The 15302-nt window shown below is 47.9% G+C and overlaps 1 long non-coding RNA gene across 2 annotated transcripts in view; it reads right to left on the bottom strand.

The window, feature by feature from the left end:
* LOC114684020 overlaps window positions 1-15302 on the bottom strand; it is a 48270-nt gene that overhangs the window by 31297 nt on the left and 1671 nt on the right. The window contains exon 2 of one of the 2 annotated variants that reach the window (XR_005090958.1): window positions 2441-2831. This is a non-coding gene — a long non-coding RNA (uncharacterized LOC114684020). The remainder of the gene's footprint in view (window positions 1-2440; window positions 2832-15302) is intronic. The other variant, XR_003733224.2, reaches the window with a different exon arrangement.

Raw genomic sequence — 15302 nt, 5'->3', positions numbered from 1 at the left:
TGTGAGTCCGCTGCTGGCGTCACCATGGGGACCTAGGCCTTTCTGCTTTGTGTGCTTGGAGGTGTTGGAACTTCTCAGTTCCTGATCTGCCAGAGGGAACTTGGGTCTCTTAAAATGCTGTCAGGGGCAATTGAGGTGCAGTCACCGAGCAGACAGAGCCCTCCGTACCCACCCACATCAGCCTCATCCGCTGCGCTTCCTTCCTGGTTTGCCTCTAGGCGGGTACCCAGCAGAGGGAGGGAGGGCTCCCGGATTTCAGCACCAGTGGCTGGAAAGCCAGCTGTCCTCGGTGGATATTGGATTGGCACTTGGGCCGAGCCTCTAGGTCGTCACACGTTGAAACCCTAACCAGTTCAGGCTTGGTTGGCGGGCCCAGCAGGAGCACCAGAAAGTTTAGTGCTGAAGGTGAATTGCAAGCCATGGCTCTCGACAACCTAGGCTCAGCCATGATGTTCTGCAGAGGGGTCAGCCTGCTGCTGGTCAGAGAGACAGCGGATGAGATGCAGAGTTGGCGAGAAAAAACACACAGACTTCTTTTCTGAGGGATAAAAGCTTGTCTTTCATTTTTTCATTCTTTCTGTTGCTTGTTCTATTCTTTTCCTGTTCTGTTCTTCCACCCTGATGTTTTCCTTCTGTCTTTTTCCTGGTGGCTTCCTTCTCCATCCTCCTTTCTCTAGCTTTCCTGGTGTTTTCTTTCTGTGTGGCTTTATTTCCCCCTGACAGCTTATATACCCCAGCAAAATCTTTCAAGCAATATGAAAAAAATCTTAAGAGAATTGTGGTGGTATTGTGTTCCCCAAAATATTGGGTACCTTAATAAACTTATCTGGGGTCAGAGAACAGAAAAGCACTAGTTAGGCAGTGATAGCACACGCCTTTAATCCTAGCATTCCAGAGGCAGAAATCCCTCTGGATCTCTGTGAGTTCAAGGCCACATTGGAAACAGCCAGGCATGGTGACTCACACCTTTAATCCCAGGAAGCAAGCCTTTAATCCTAGGGAGTGATGATAGAAAGCAGAAAGGTATATAAGGCGTGAGGACCAGAAACTAGAAGCATTTGGCTGGTTAAGCATTTGGCTGGTTCAGCATTTGGCTGGTTAAGCTTCAGGCTTTTAAGCAGCAGTTCGGGTGAGAGCCATTGGGATGAGGACACAGAAGCTTCCAGTCTGAGGAAACAGGACCAGCTGAGGAATTGGCAAGGTGAGATAGCTGTGGCTTGTTCTGTCTCTCTGATCTACCAGCATTGACCCCAATAACTGGCCTCGGGTTTGATTTTATTAATAAGAACTTTTAAGATTCCTGATACAGAGAATCACAAATCTAAACTATTCTTTATGAAAAACAATCAGCTCTACTTTCAGTCCTCATGGTGCATACCCACTCATCAACAGGTTTTCATATCAGGAAGCCGAGGGCAGTAATGGGCACAAGGAATTAATCGTCACCCTTGATCACCAACCCATCCTATCAAGAAAGGCACGTCAGCTGATAATAACCGGGTTGTCCTTGTTCTTGTTTCTAGAACTCAACGAGTCCCTCACTCAACTATGTGCCTTTCTAAACTTTAAATTGTTCCCTAAGATTTTCTACCTCAAAGCCATTAACAAAAACACCTGGGAGCTGGAGAGATGACTCAGTGGTTAAGAGTACTGGCTGCTCTTCCAGAGGACCTGGGTTCAATTCCCAGCAACCACACGACAGCTCACAACTGTCTGTGACTCCCATTACAGGGCATCCTCACACACACATGCATGCACATAAAATTAAAACAAACAAACAAACAGAAAACACCTAACCTTACTAACAATCTACATGTCTAAATTCTTTCTAAGGGTGGTAGTTGAATCATTAATCTGCTCCAGCAGCAAGGCCTGGAAAAAGTTAACCACTATTACTGTAAGTACCAGTAACAAAACTACCCAGTGAGGGGCTAGAGACACCTTGAGAGTTTTCACAAAAATCATAGCCTGTGAGGGATGTGGTGACCACGAGGGCGATACGCAGAGCCATGCTCAATAACATCATGAGGTCCTCAGGACACGCAGTCCTCGGGGCTCTGCCTCACCAACTTTCACTCAGGTATGCCTTTGCTGACCGCCTAGTCATGTTCCAGAAGTTCCAACGCTGTTTGTTGGTCCCCTCTCATGGCCCCTGACAAGGTTCACATGGAAAGCCCAGACCAGAGGGGTTGTTGCCCCCCTGACTACAGGAACTCTGTGCCCTCCCATCTTGTGTGGACCCAGTGAGCAGGCTCCTCATTGGTTCCCATGAGTCACCTGTCGGCTACAGAGGCCGTGGCTACCCCATCCTCAGCCTGTCACTTGGAGTTTCCCTCAAAGCCAGTTTGCTGCCAACCTCTTCCCCCCATTTCAGTGCTGTGACCCTAGCCTCAGGTTTACCCCTCCTTGTCTGCACCGCCCCACCCTTCTCCGTCCTCACCTCCAGGTCCTGCCATATGCCAACAGATTCCTTTCCACGGTGCCACCAAGACGACCCTTTCAGAGCTGTTCAGCATTTTCCATTGCTCTTGGGGTAGAACAGTAAGCCCAGGCCCTCTCTTCCTCTCCCTTCCTGTCACTCTCCAGCCTCAGAGGACTCACGACTTGCCAGTCTTTCTCTCCTGGCTTCAGGCCTTGTCTCCCGATACTCTCTATCCTGAGATCTCCCAACCCTTGCTGATCAATCTTCAGGTACCCCTTCTTCGGAGAAGCCCTTCTAGCGCCTCCCCAGAGGAATGTGATGATATGTTCCATCCATACCTTTTAGGGCTTTTGCATTTTCTGAGGACCTCCATGAAGCTTGTGCTCTGGAGACGGTGCCAGGGTCAGATCTGTAGCAGAGAAAAGGGCAAATCACTGTTCATTGCATGCAGACATGAATAAATGAATGAGTGAATGAATGAATGAGGTCTGTTCTGCTTCCCCAGCTCCTCCAGGGTGGATGCTGCTATGGATTCAGGTATTATTGCATCTCCACCATGAGATGGCCATATTAATGCCCTTCACCCAGCATCCCTCAGAACTCAAGGCAGTCAATGCTGAGTACCAGGCTAAGAAGTAATATACCTTCTCCTTTAATAGCTTTTCTGCCCCCCAATAATAGGTTTTTTTTCCTCTAACGCAGTAAGCCAGATCAAGCTGAATTAAAAAGTAAAAGACCAGGTTTATTTGGGCAAATCACTCCTGGGTGACCCTCCAGCCCCCAGAGATTGAGGCAGGGTAAGGTGGGCTGGAGAAAAATCACATGGCCCATCTAAAGCAGGGCGTTTATGTGCCCTGTAGTTGAGGGATGATAACATGTCTGACACAGGCTGGGTTTGTGCCCCAGTATGGTATGCTTTTAGGCAGGGTCTTGAGCAGCTAGCAGCTTCAGGGGAGGAGCCGCCACAACCTCCAGGAATTTAGAACTGGACTTTTTGGAGGTGTTTCTGAGAGGGCAGAGTTTGGAGAGAAAGAGAAATGGGGCTAGACCGCTCATGGAACCCAGCTGGAGATTCCAGCTGAACATCCTCAGGTCAGCGCCACACTCTGTGAACACGAACCCAGCACTAGTTCCCTTGTGCTGAGGGTTCTCAAGGACCTTTCTGCCAATCAGTGTTGCCTAAACCTGTGCTGAGAACCGGGGAGCCAGAACTAGGAGACTAATGTAACTCATATTAATTGGGTCTTTCTCTAGGCAATCCCAATTCTCCTATGTAATCCTTAGCATGTCCTGGGAGGTAGCTGCTGTTATGACCCCTCATTACAGCGGGGGAGAGCACTGCGCAGCAAGACTCCGCGCTGGGCTCAGCATCCTAGGATGTGACTCCATCTGGCCTGACTCTCCTGAGAGTTGCTCTCTCTCCACATCAGCTCAGCATTACATAACTCCACTCTGCAGACAGAGGCAGCTGAGTTCATTTCTGACTCTGGACCGGACAAGTTACTTAAAATCTCATATATGCACATGCTTGTGTGAGTATCTTCCCGTGTGGGGGTGCAGCATGTACACACGTATGCACAAGCCAGAGTGTGACATCTCAGCTGTTTTTTTTATTTTGTTTTGTTTGTTTGTTTTAACAGGGTCTCTTACTGAACCTGGAGCTCGCTGATCCAGGCTCGATGGCTGATGAGCTCAAGGGATCATCACCCTGTCTCCACCTCCTTGGCACTGGCACCAGAGTTACAGATGCATACTATCGGCCTATCGGCCTGGCTTTTACGTGGATGCTGGGGATCCAAGTCCTCACACTTGTTCAGCAGGCACTTTAGTAAGCTGTCCCCAGAACCTACTTAATGGCAGCTCACAGCTGTCTGTAACGCCAAGATCTGACACCCTCACACAGACATACATGCAGGCAAAAAAACACCAATGCACATAAAATGTAAATAATTTTTAAGAGTTTTTTTGTTTTGTTTTGTTTGGCTTTAAAGAAAGGAAAGGTACATGAAGGGTGCCATGGAGTCCAGGCTCAAGGGCCAGGACTAAGAATACAGCTCAGTGATAGAGTACTTACTTAGTGCTGTGGGATAATGCTCTTGTACACTGTAAAGATTTGTCATTCAAATTGGTTTAATAAAATGCTGGTTGGCCAGTAGCCAGGCAGGAAGTGTAGGCATGGCAACCAGACTAGGAGAATGCTGGGAAGGAGAAGGATGGAGCCGGGAATCACCAGTTAGACACAGAGGAAGCAAGATGAGACTGTTGTACTGAGAAAAGGTATCAAGCCATGTGGCTAAATATAGATAAGAATTATGGGTTAATTTAAGTGTAAAAGCTAGTTAGTAATAAGCCTGAGCTACCGGCCAAGCATTCATAAGTAATATTAAGCCTCTGAGTCAATTATTTGGGAGGCGACTGCTAGGTATTTGGGAACAGGCAGGTGGGAGAAAAACATTCCACCTACAACTTAGTACATCTGAGATTCCAGGGAGAAGAGCAGTTGGGGGGGGGGGCTGGTGTGCAGGGACAGAGACTCTGGCTGGGGAGCTGGGCAATGGTTGTGGAACTAATGCACCTCTGTGTCTGGCTGTCATGGAGACCATCGGTCCCTGGTAGCCATCAGGTGAAACAGTTCCGAAGTGGCTCATCCACAGTTGCAAACCCCAGAGTCACAAAAGTAGAGGTTAACCTTGCTGGCATCAGAAGCCAACCGGGCAGGACCACATCTGGCAGCACAGCCAGACCTTTCCTGGCCACAAATCATTTAAAGGATGCTTCTAAAGTCCCTGCCTGTGACTATTCAAAACACTTTATACCTTAAAATGGAGTGCCACCCAGACTCGGATACATCCTATATCAAACTTCTTTAAAATCATTACAACACAGGCCCGTGAAACACACCCAGGCCTCTGCTCTCAAATGTTCCCCCCATGAGCTATACCCCAACCAAGGCTTTTGGATGAGGGATTGTTTATTACACCCTCTGGCCCATGGCTGGTATATAATAGGAGCTCAATAAACGACTGTCCTTTCTTCTTTTAGGATTATGACATCCTCAAAATCTTTCTTTACAGTCCAGCCCAGTGTTTGAAACATCAGTTCTTTTTTAAAAATGATTTGTGTGTGTGTGTGTGTGTGTGTGTGCATGCTTGCATGTACTTATTAAGGGCTGTGGGTGTCTGTCTGTATGCTGTGAATATGTGTGGCTCCCATTAGATAATAAATAAAGCTGTTTTGCCCTATGGCAAAAAAGCTTACAGCCAGGCAGGAAATCCGAGCAGAGATACGGAGAGAAGAAGGGTGGAGTTGAGGGAGACGTCAGGCCACTGCTGAAGGAGCAACAGATGCAAGCAGACCGGTAACGCCACAGCCATGTGGCAATATGTAGATTAATAGAAATGGGTTAATTTAAGATGAAGGAGTTAGCTAGCCAGAAGCTAAAGCCAGGAGCCACACAGTTTGTAGGTAATATAAGCCTCTGAGTGATTATTTTATAAGCAGCTGCAGACCTTAGGGACCAGTGGAACTGGAGACATTTCCAGCTAAAATTAAGGCCCGAAGAAGGCATCAGATTCCCTGGAATTGACGGTTGTGAGCCACCTGATGTAGGTGCTGGGCCCTAAATAGGTCCTCAACAAGAGCAGCAATTGCTCTTAACAGCTGAGCCATCTTGGGCTGAAGAGATTGCTCAGTGGATAAGAGCACTGGCTACTCCTACAGAGGACCCAGGTTCAATTCTCAGCACCCACATGGCAGCTAACAGCTGAGTCATCTCTCCAGTCCCAACAGCCATCCTTTCCCCCGACTCCCCAACCCCTGGAGCTGAGGACCGAACCCAGGGCCTTGGGCTTGCTAGGCAAGCGCTCTACCACTGGGCTAAATCCCCAACCCCCACAACAGCCATTCTTATTCCTCCTTCTGAAGCGTCAGCTAAACTAGCCTTGCCGTACAAGCGGGGAAACTCAGGCACAGGTGGTCTTTGGTCACAGAGCCTTGTGCTCTGCTGCCTCTCAGAAGCTGAGACCAAGACAATAGCAGAAGAGGAAAGGAGATGTTTTCCTGGCAGCACCTACCCACTGGCCAGTCTACTGACCCTGAGGTACCACTGAGTTGTTAGAATGACCACCATTCAACATAATTGGGAACACTAGTGCAAGCTTCTTAAATTTGACTTTATTTCAAAGGTGATTTTCTTCTAAGAAACAATCAGGGACACTGTGGGCAGGGACGAGGGACTCTCAGAGAATCAGGGAAAGCAGGTTCCAACCTGGCAGACAGACTTACAGGCTGCCCTTGCTTTCCTTGCCAAGTAAGGACAATGTTGGCCTTTCATTAACCAGGAAGCTTGGCTTGCAAAATCTCCCTAGGACCATCGCTGGGAAACTGGCTCAGGCTGCGTCTATTATGAAGGAAGAGATAGGCGAGGGCAGTGGCCTGGCGTCTGTTGTTTGCCTCCACACCACTGCTTCTACCCTCCCTGCCTGGGATAGAAACAAGTCTCACTGGCTTCCCATCATTTGATTATACGTGAAGCCGCCAGAAGCTTCCAGAGAAAGAAATGAGCCCTGTCCTGGCCTCTGGTGCTCCTAAAGCAGAAATGCTCCTTACACCTTCCCACAAAGCAATGAAGTCCCAAAGCCACTGTGGTGGCGAGTGATTGCTGGTGCCTGCAGTTTCTGCAGCAAAACAAGAATTAGAGAATTAGAGGCTTGAGAGGCTTGAGAGGCAGCAGAGGGAGAAGAGACAAGACAGAACCTGCATCGCGTCACCGGAAGCCACTGGCCCTTGGAGGCCCGAGTGGGGAAGGATCTTCTTCCTCCACCTGCCAAGTCGGCGACGACAAATGCTCAGTGGGCAACTGGGTACTACATCTCTGAACTTGATATGGGGTACATTTGTTCACGCTATCTCCTTAGTATGCTAGTGGTTGGACCCATGGCCTTGTGAATACTAAGCATGCACTCTACCACTGAGCTACACCCCATCCCCTGGCAGGCTGGTGGTACATGTAGTTGGCCTTGCTTTTTTCTACCTAATCAGCTTCACTGGGATGCAATATACATACAATAAAATGTATTTATTGTTAGGGGGACTTTGGTGGTGGTGGGACAGGTCTCATATGGCCCAGAATGGCCTCAAACTTGCTGTGTAGTCGATCATGACCTTGAACTCCTGATCCTTCTGCCTCTGCTTCCTGAGTGCTGGGATTATAGGTGCTGTCAGTACACAGTCAATAGGGTGACACGTGGTGAACAATGCCTGGGGGACTGTGAGAGGATCCAGGAAAAAAGGCAGAGAGCCTTTCATCTCGGGTGCATTTTGTTCGTTGGGTTGTTCTTGGATGTGATTTCATGCCTCCTGTGACAAACATTTACATTCAACTTCTAAGACATATCCATTCTTGTTGGATATCTGCACATAGCTCTAGAACCCAATCCGGTCATTGTACCCTGGATCTGGATATGGCCCTCTGCCTTCTCTTTGTGCTTCCCTAGATATAATCTATAGTACATGTCAAGCAATTGTGTTTAAATCAGTCTGTCCTGAGAAAGTTCTGGGAAAGGGCTGCTCTGTTAATGTTTAGTATGTGCTTACTAACGTTTATTTACATGTTTTTCTGAACTCAAACAACCTTCCTTGGATCATTGCTTTCTCTGTTACATTCATGTATAAAAGCACACTGAAACTGAAATAAGACTGTTTACAGCATTAGACTGTAGTCCGACCCATTTTTTTAGGTCCTCAGATCCCAGATCCAGCAGACAAGATCTGCACAGGTCGGCTGAAAGGTCTGCAGGCATTATTCGCAGTTCAGAGCAAATTTAAACTTTATTTTCACTTTGGATACAGAGTATCATGGATCCTAGGTTGGCCCCAAACTCACTATGTGGCCACGGATGACTCTGAACTTCTGATCTGCCTCAATCTCCCAAAGTACTGGATTAAAAGTATGTGCCACCATGCCCAGCCTGAGTGGAACTTCCAATTAATTTTATTCTCATTACGTTCTTATACCTATATATCAGAATGTAGAACGTTTTCTTGGCCCTAAGAGTTCCCTCCAGCTTCTGCAATACACTGGGCAGTTTTATGTCAACTTGACACTAGCTAAAGTCATCTGAGAGGAGGGAACTTCAGTTGAGAAAATGCCTCCATAAGATCAGGCTGTAAGCAAGCCTATAGGGCATTTTCTTAATTAGTGATAGATGTGGGAGGCCCAGCTCACTGTGGATGGTGCCATCCCTTGACTGGTGGTCCTGGGCTCTATAAGAAAGCAGGATAAGAAAGTGATGAGGAGCAAGCCAATAAGCCGCATCCCTCTGTGGCCTCTGCATCAGCTCCTGCCTCCAGGTTCCGGCCCTGCTTGAGTTTCTGCCCTCACTGCTTTCACTGATGAACTGTTTTGTGGAACCGTGAATGAAATGAACCCTTTCCTCCCTAGGCTGCTTTTGGTCCTGGTGTCTCATCACAAGAATAGTGAGCTGACCAGGACATAGAGTCGGACCCTTTCTCGTCCCCACCCCAGGAAGCCAGCCACTCACTCGTTCAGTCACTGTGGTCACTACCGCCCACTCTAGAATGTCATACAAACAGAGCCGTGGACTCTTTCATGACCGTTTCTTCCTCTCTTCCCTATCTCCCCTTTTCTCTCTCAATGCTATTATAAATAAGATTTTTTAAATTACATTTATGTGTATGTGTGTGGTCATTTGTGTGCCATGGCACATGTTTGGAGGTGAAAAAAACAGCTTGCAGAGCCAGCTCTCTCTCCCCATTGTGTGGGCTCTGGACACTGAAGCTGGGTCATCAGACTTGGTGGCAATACCTTTACCTGCTGAGTCATCTTGTTAGCCTTAAACGGGGGTTCTTAAAGCTTCATAAGCCAATCATTTGCAAAATGAAGCTTCTTTTGAATAGCGCCTTTACTTCCTGTGACCTCGCTGAGTTTACCAATTAGTTCTGAGTTGTTACAGAAATTCCTTGCGATTTCGTAACAATTACATCATCTGTGACTAAAGAGACTTTTACTTCTCCCTTGCAAATGTTAACAAATTCAGGCCCATTACACAGAAAGTCATTATCCAAGAGATTAATGTTGAGGAAGAGACAGCAGGCCTCGTTGAGGATGCTGCTTGTTCTATTGGAAGCTCCACCTCAGCCCACCTCCTCCCTTTCCAAACCTTGTCCCTCAGAAAGCCTACCAGTCAGTGGCTCCTCCCCAAAGCTGCTAAAGACCATGCCTACAGGGTATTCAAGCTCCTGTCTATAGACCTGCCACATGATTTTGCCTCTTCCTCTGAGATCACCCGGGGATGCTTTGCTCAGATTTTACCTGGTCTTATTAATTCAGCTTGATCTGGCTTATTGCATCAGCAGAGAAACCCATTACTGTGGATTCAAAATACGTATCGCTATTTACCTAAACTATCCTCTCCAGACCTCCTTCCAACCTTTGGGAAAGGAGATATTTACATGAGGACCAGGTTAGGAGCTATATAATGAAATATGATCATATCTACCCCCATTTCCCACCCCCGTGTTCCTTCAACATGCCTTTTCCAGCTTCTTCTCTTTCTCTCTCTCACCCACAAAGTGCAGTCGGTGCTGCCCATATGTGCATGGGTGTGAGGCCATCCACTAGAGCATGAAAAACCCATCAGTGGCCACATCCTTAGAAATGAATGACTCCTCCTCCCCCAGCAATTATCCACTGCCAATGGCTCCTCAGGAAAGAGCAGGGCCTGGAGATCATCTCCCCTGTCTACGCCAGGATTCTGGCTAGCTTGCTCTTGTGTGGGTCTTGTGTAGCTGCTGTGCGTTCATGATTGCAATAGTCACATCCCGTCCAGAAAACAACATTTCCCAGCAGGGTTCTCCAGCCCCCTCTTCCCCGAGCCTTGGTGGTGGTGGAGTTAATAGAGACATTCCACCGGGGCTGAACTGAGCCTCTCATTCTCTAGAGCAAGACAGTCCGAATGCAGAGTGAAGACATACCCTGAGAATGAGAGAGTACGGGGATCAAGCAAGATGGAGTCACTGGCAACAATATAGTCTTTGTGCCTTTTGTTTCTTTTGTTACTTTGTTGCACTGTCTAGGACCGCTAACAGCGATGAAGAAGAGGTAAGAGTCTTTGCTGCCGATCTTGGGGATTAGGCAGTGGCTGCTTTCCATTAAGTGGTAGGATTGTTTTTGTTTTGAGACAGTCTCAGAGAGCTCAGGCTGGCTTTGAATTCCTGATCCTCTTGCCTCTAGGAGTCAGAAAGATCCCAGATAGGCAGGCAGAAAGGGAAAAGAGGCTCCAGGTGGATTAATACACTTTTCACTTAAATATTCAAGGTGGTTGCTCGAAGTCTAAGATTTGGTAGGCTTTTTCCTGCCAGGTGGAACTTTTTAGTGGAGCTTTCAAAGAAGGGTGAGGTAGGTTGGTTTCCTGTGTTGAGAACCAATCAGTTCCTCTCAACCCCCTGTGACATCCCAAACTGGCCACTTCTGAGGCAAAAGGAAGCCAACCCCAAACACAAAAAAGTTTGTCTCTGAGACAAACTCCAAAACTACTTTAGGTCCTTTTCCACCTGGGAAGCTATCTCTTTATGTGCTTTCTCTCTCTTTCTCTCTCTCTCTCTCTCTCTCTCTCTCTCTCTCTCTCTGTGTGTGTGTGTGTGTGTGTGTGTGTGTGTGTGTGTGTTTCTGCTTTTAATAAAACTTGGCTGAGGGAGCTAGAGAGATAGCTCATTGGTTAAGAGCACTGGCTGTTCTTGCAGAGGACCAGCGTTCACTTCCCAGCATTCATATGGCAGCTCACAACCTTGTACAGGAGGTCTGATGCTCTCTTCTGGCCTCCAAGAACACCAGGCCCACAGGTGACACACACTCATACACGCAGGCAGAACACCCAAGCACATAAAATAAAATTTTTTTAAAAAAAAATGGCTGTGGTGAGACCTTGCTTTTCCTGCTTTTTATTCTTTAAATAGGCAGAGGAAATAATAGGTTTCTACAACCCTAGACGACTCACCATGACAGCACACAAGGGTTAGAATTACAGGTGTGTGCTGCCACGCCCGGCTTAGACACCACTTATCAGCGAGAAGATTGCTGAGTGCTCTTACCATGAATAATGTGCACGTTTGCCAAACACGTTTTCTATGTGTATTGACACCCTGGTTCCCCCTCCCCACCCACTTTTCTTCTGTTAACCTGCTGACAACATGGTTTCCTCACCCACCCACCCACCCTGCTGAAGTATATTATTGCTGTTCCAGTGGTAAACCCACTTAACATTCCTAGATCGTGGGTCATTTGGTCATATTTTACCCCTTTCTGTAATTACTCAACTTGATTATGGTTTTCTGTTGTTTTGAGAAAAAGTTTCATATAGCCCAGGCTGACCTCGAACTCACTATGAAGCAAAGGATGACTGAGAACTTCTCATCCTTCTGTCTCTGCCTCTTGAGCACTGGGGTTACAGATATGTACCACCATGCCCTGCTGTGGAATAATTCTCTTGTACAATGAAGATGTGTTACTCTCATTGTTAATAAAGAGCTGACTGGCCAATAGCTAGGCAGGAAGAGGTTAGGCAGGAGAGCCAAACTGAGAGAAGAAGGAGGGAAGAGTCACCAGCCAGATGCAGAGGAAGCAGGGATGAACATGCCAAGCTGAAAAAAGTACTGCCCTGTGGTAGAACATAGATAAGAAATACGAGTTAATTTAAGTTGTAAGAGCTAGCTAGTAATGAGCCTAAGCTATCAGCTGAGCATTTATAATTAATAAGTCTCTGTGTGGTTACTTGGGGAGCCATGGGTCAGGACAAAAAAATCCACCTACAATGCCCAGTTTATTTATTTTTGTTTGTTTGTTTGTTTATATGTATATGTATGTTCTGCCTGCATATATGTCTGTGTACCACTGTGTGCCTGGTGCCCTTGGAGGTCAGAAGAGATCATTGGATCCCCTGGAACTGGAGTTACAGTTAGTTGTAAATAAACTGCCATGTGAGTGCTGGGAAACAAACCTTGATCCTCTGTAAGAGCAGCTGGTGCTCTTAACTGCTGAGCCATCTCTCCAGCTTCCCATGCCCAGTTTTTACTGCTTTGTGCAAGCACACTACCGACTGACCCAAAGGTATGAATGTTTCATAAAGGATGTGTATCCATTTCAGCCTCTGCTGTACCCCCAGAGCCTAGAACACTGCTTCAAACAGGATCAAGTCTCATTAAATGTACTAAACAAACAGAACCAATAGCTTCCTCCACGTAGGACTTCTGAGCCAAAGAACTTATTTACATATGTCAACAGAAATGTCCAGACTTCCTTCTGAAAATGCTGCCCTGGTCCTCCTTCCCAGCAAGAGATACACCAGGGAGTAAAGGCTAGTGTAGTTGATTGTACATGATCTCCATGCTGTAGCTCCATGGTACAGACGCTGCAGTCAAATCCTTTCAGGGGTGGGGAGCAGGAGCAAGAGGCCGATCTCCAAGCAGCCTTGATAGACTCACTGCAAGGGCGAGGGAGGGGAGGGATCCTAGGTCCAGAAGGAACCTGGGCAGTGGAGGAAGGGTGACATCTTGGCATCAGAAGCGGCACAATCAAAAGCACAGAGGCATGACAAATCATTACATCAGCCGCCAACTTAGCTGTTGACCTTGAGCAGATCTGTCCTGCTTGTTCGTACAGAGGGAGCAAAACAACAGGGCTGCCAGCAGCATGGGTTTGCAGGGAGATAATGTACGTGGAAGACCTTGGGGAAATTCTCACAGCAGAGCTGCATCGCTGCTGACAAGACGGGAGTCTCAGCTGTGTGTCCAGCTGACAGGCAGACGGGAGTCTCAGCCGTGTGTCCAGCTGACAGGCAGACGGGAGTCTCAGCTGCGTGTCCAGCCCAGCCCAGCACTGCCAGGCCTGAGGAGAAGAAGCCAGGAGACTGGCTGTGCTTAGGGGTCAGAGCCTGGCTACCAGCCTCACACAGCAGCCCAGGAAAGGGGTGGGTTCCAAGGGTGGCACCTCCTCTGATTTAGTCTGGGGCGTGGTGACGCTTGGGAAGCTGAGGCAGGCAGGCTGTGAGTTCAAGGTTAGTTTGGACTACACAGAGAGTTCCAAGTTGACCAGTGCTACATAGTGAGACCCTGTCTCAGGACACAGAGACAGACAAACAAAACTCAGAGTTCTGCCTAGAGAGGGGCAGTTCCCTTCTGGTTAACAGCCTGGAATGCTCTGCGTAAGTTCTCACTACCCTACAAACCACCTTCAGCCGGGGCTGGACAGACGGCTCAGCCATCTTGGAGAGGACTTCAGTTCTCTTCCCAGCACCAACTTGGTGGCTCACAACCATCTGTAACTCCAGTTCCAGGGGATCTGACTCCCTCTTCTGGCCCCTTTGGGCACCAGGCATATATGTGGCATACATACATGCAGGCAAAAACACTTATACAACACATAGATGTTTTTTATTAAAACCTTAAAAATCAACTTTAGCAAAGACAAGCTCTTACTTCTTAAGCAACTAAAGCAAAGGATTTGGTAGATACAGGAAGCATGAAAAATCTCACCTTTTTCTTTCCTTTCTCCAATATTAGAACACGGCTGGTATGCACGCCCCCACACACACCAAGAGCTCTACCACTGAGCTACATTCCCAGACTTAGAGCGCTGCCATGCCCCTGCTCCGCCTGGCAGCAACGGCTTTAATAAAGAGCCATCACTGTGTTTGTATTTGAGATGGCTGAGCCTGGCAGTTGTTTCTAAGCAGTGCCCACTATCAAATACAGATCGGCTGTGTTTGCACACAACTCGCCTCCTACTCCAGTCATCCTGTGTGTACACAGGACGGCTAGCAGCTTGCTCTACTAAAGGTGGTGCTTTTCATCAGGTCTGGGAAACGGAATACAAAGGGTTGGTGTATCCATCCGCCCCCAGATGCTCTGGAGGGTAAAGGGACAAAGGAGTGGCCTGTGCGGAACAGGTGGCTTTTAGCTAGCTGCAAAGCAGGAGAGACAAACAGACTTGGAATCCGTGATGGGGAGGGGCAGAGAGAAAGGAAAGGGATAGGGAGGGAGAGGGAGGGGAAGGGGGGAGGGAGGGAGAATGAGATAGAGAAGGGAGGAGAGGGACAGAGGAGAGGAGGGGAGAGGGGGAGAAAGGGAGGGAGGGAGGGAGATAGTGAAGGGAGGAGAGGGAGGAGAAGAGGAGGGGAGGGAGGGAGAAAGTGAGGAGGGAGAGAGGGAGGGAGGGAGAGAGAGAGGGAGGGAAAATGAGATAGAGAAGGGAGGAGAGGGACAGAGGAGAGGAGGGGAAAAGGGGAGGGAGGGAATATGAGTCAGTTTGGAAGCAGGAATTTATGGCCTTGGTGCCTGTGCAAGAATAGAGTGAACAGTTCAGCCTAGGCCGTTTGTTTACTAGTTTCTTGGGCAATGTTAGGTGGCAGGTACCGTGACAGGAACAATCTGTCAAGAACAACCATGAAGTCTAAAAACAAGGTCCCTGCTCCCATGAAGCTCACATTCCAGGATGGTTAGAACAGTTTAAATAAAACGACAAAGTAAGTGAGGAAGCCCACGTGAGGAAAGTCACTGGAGTCATGTGATCAGGGTGCTGCCAGGGTAACCAGGCAAGGCTCAGCCAGAGCCAGGCCTGGAGGTAAGAAGATGCCAGTCTCAGCGTGGCAGTGGTCCAGGACATTTAAGCAGAGAAGCAGTTGGGTATCTCAGTCTGCATATCAGAACACACAGTACCAAATTCACACTGAAAAATACATAACAAATATAACGCTATTTATAGAAAGATCAAAATACTAAGGGTGTGCTGGAGGAGGGCAGGCTCTTTAGATCCAGGGTTTTGGGTTTTTTTTTTCCTCTTAAGCTCAGAGCTGTGAGATACAAT

The sequence above is a fragment of the Peromyscus leucopus genome, chromosome 2 (genome assembly GCF_004664715.2).
Source record: "Peromyscus leucopus breed LL Stock chromosome 2, UCI_PerLeu_2.1, whole genome shotgun sequence".
Classification (NCBI taxonomy): domain Eukaryota; kingdom Metazoa; phylum Chordata; class Mammalia; order Rodentia; family Cricetidae; genus Peromyscus; species Peromyscus leucopus.
This window is presented reverse-complemented; position numbering and strand designations above follow the sequence as displayed.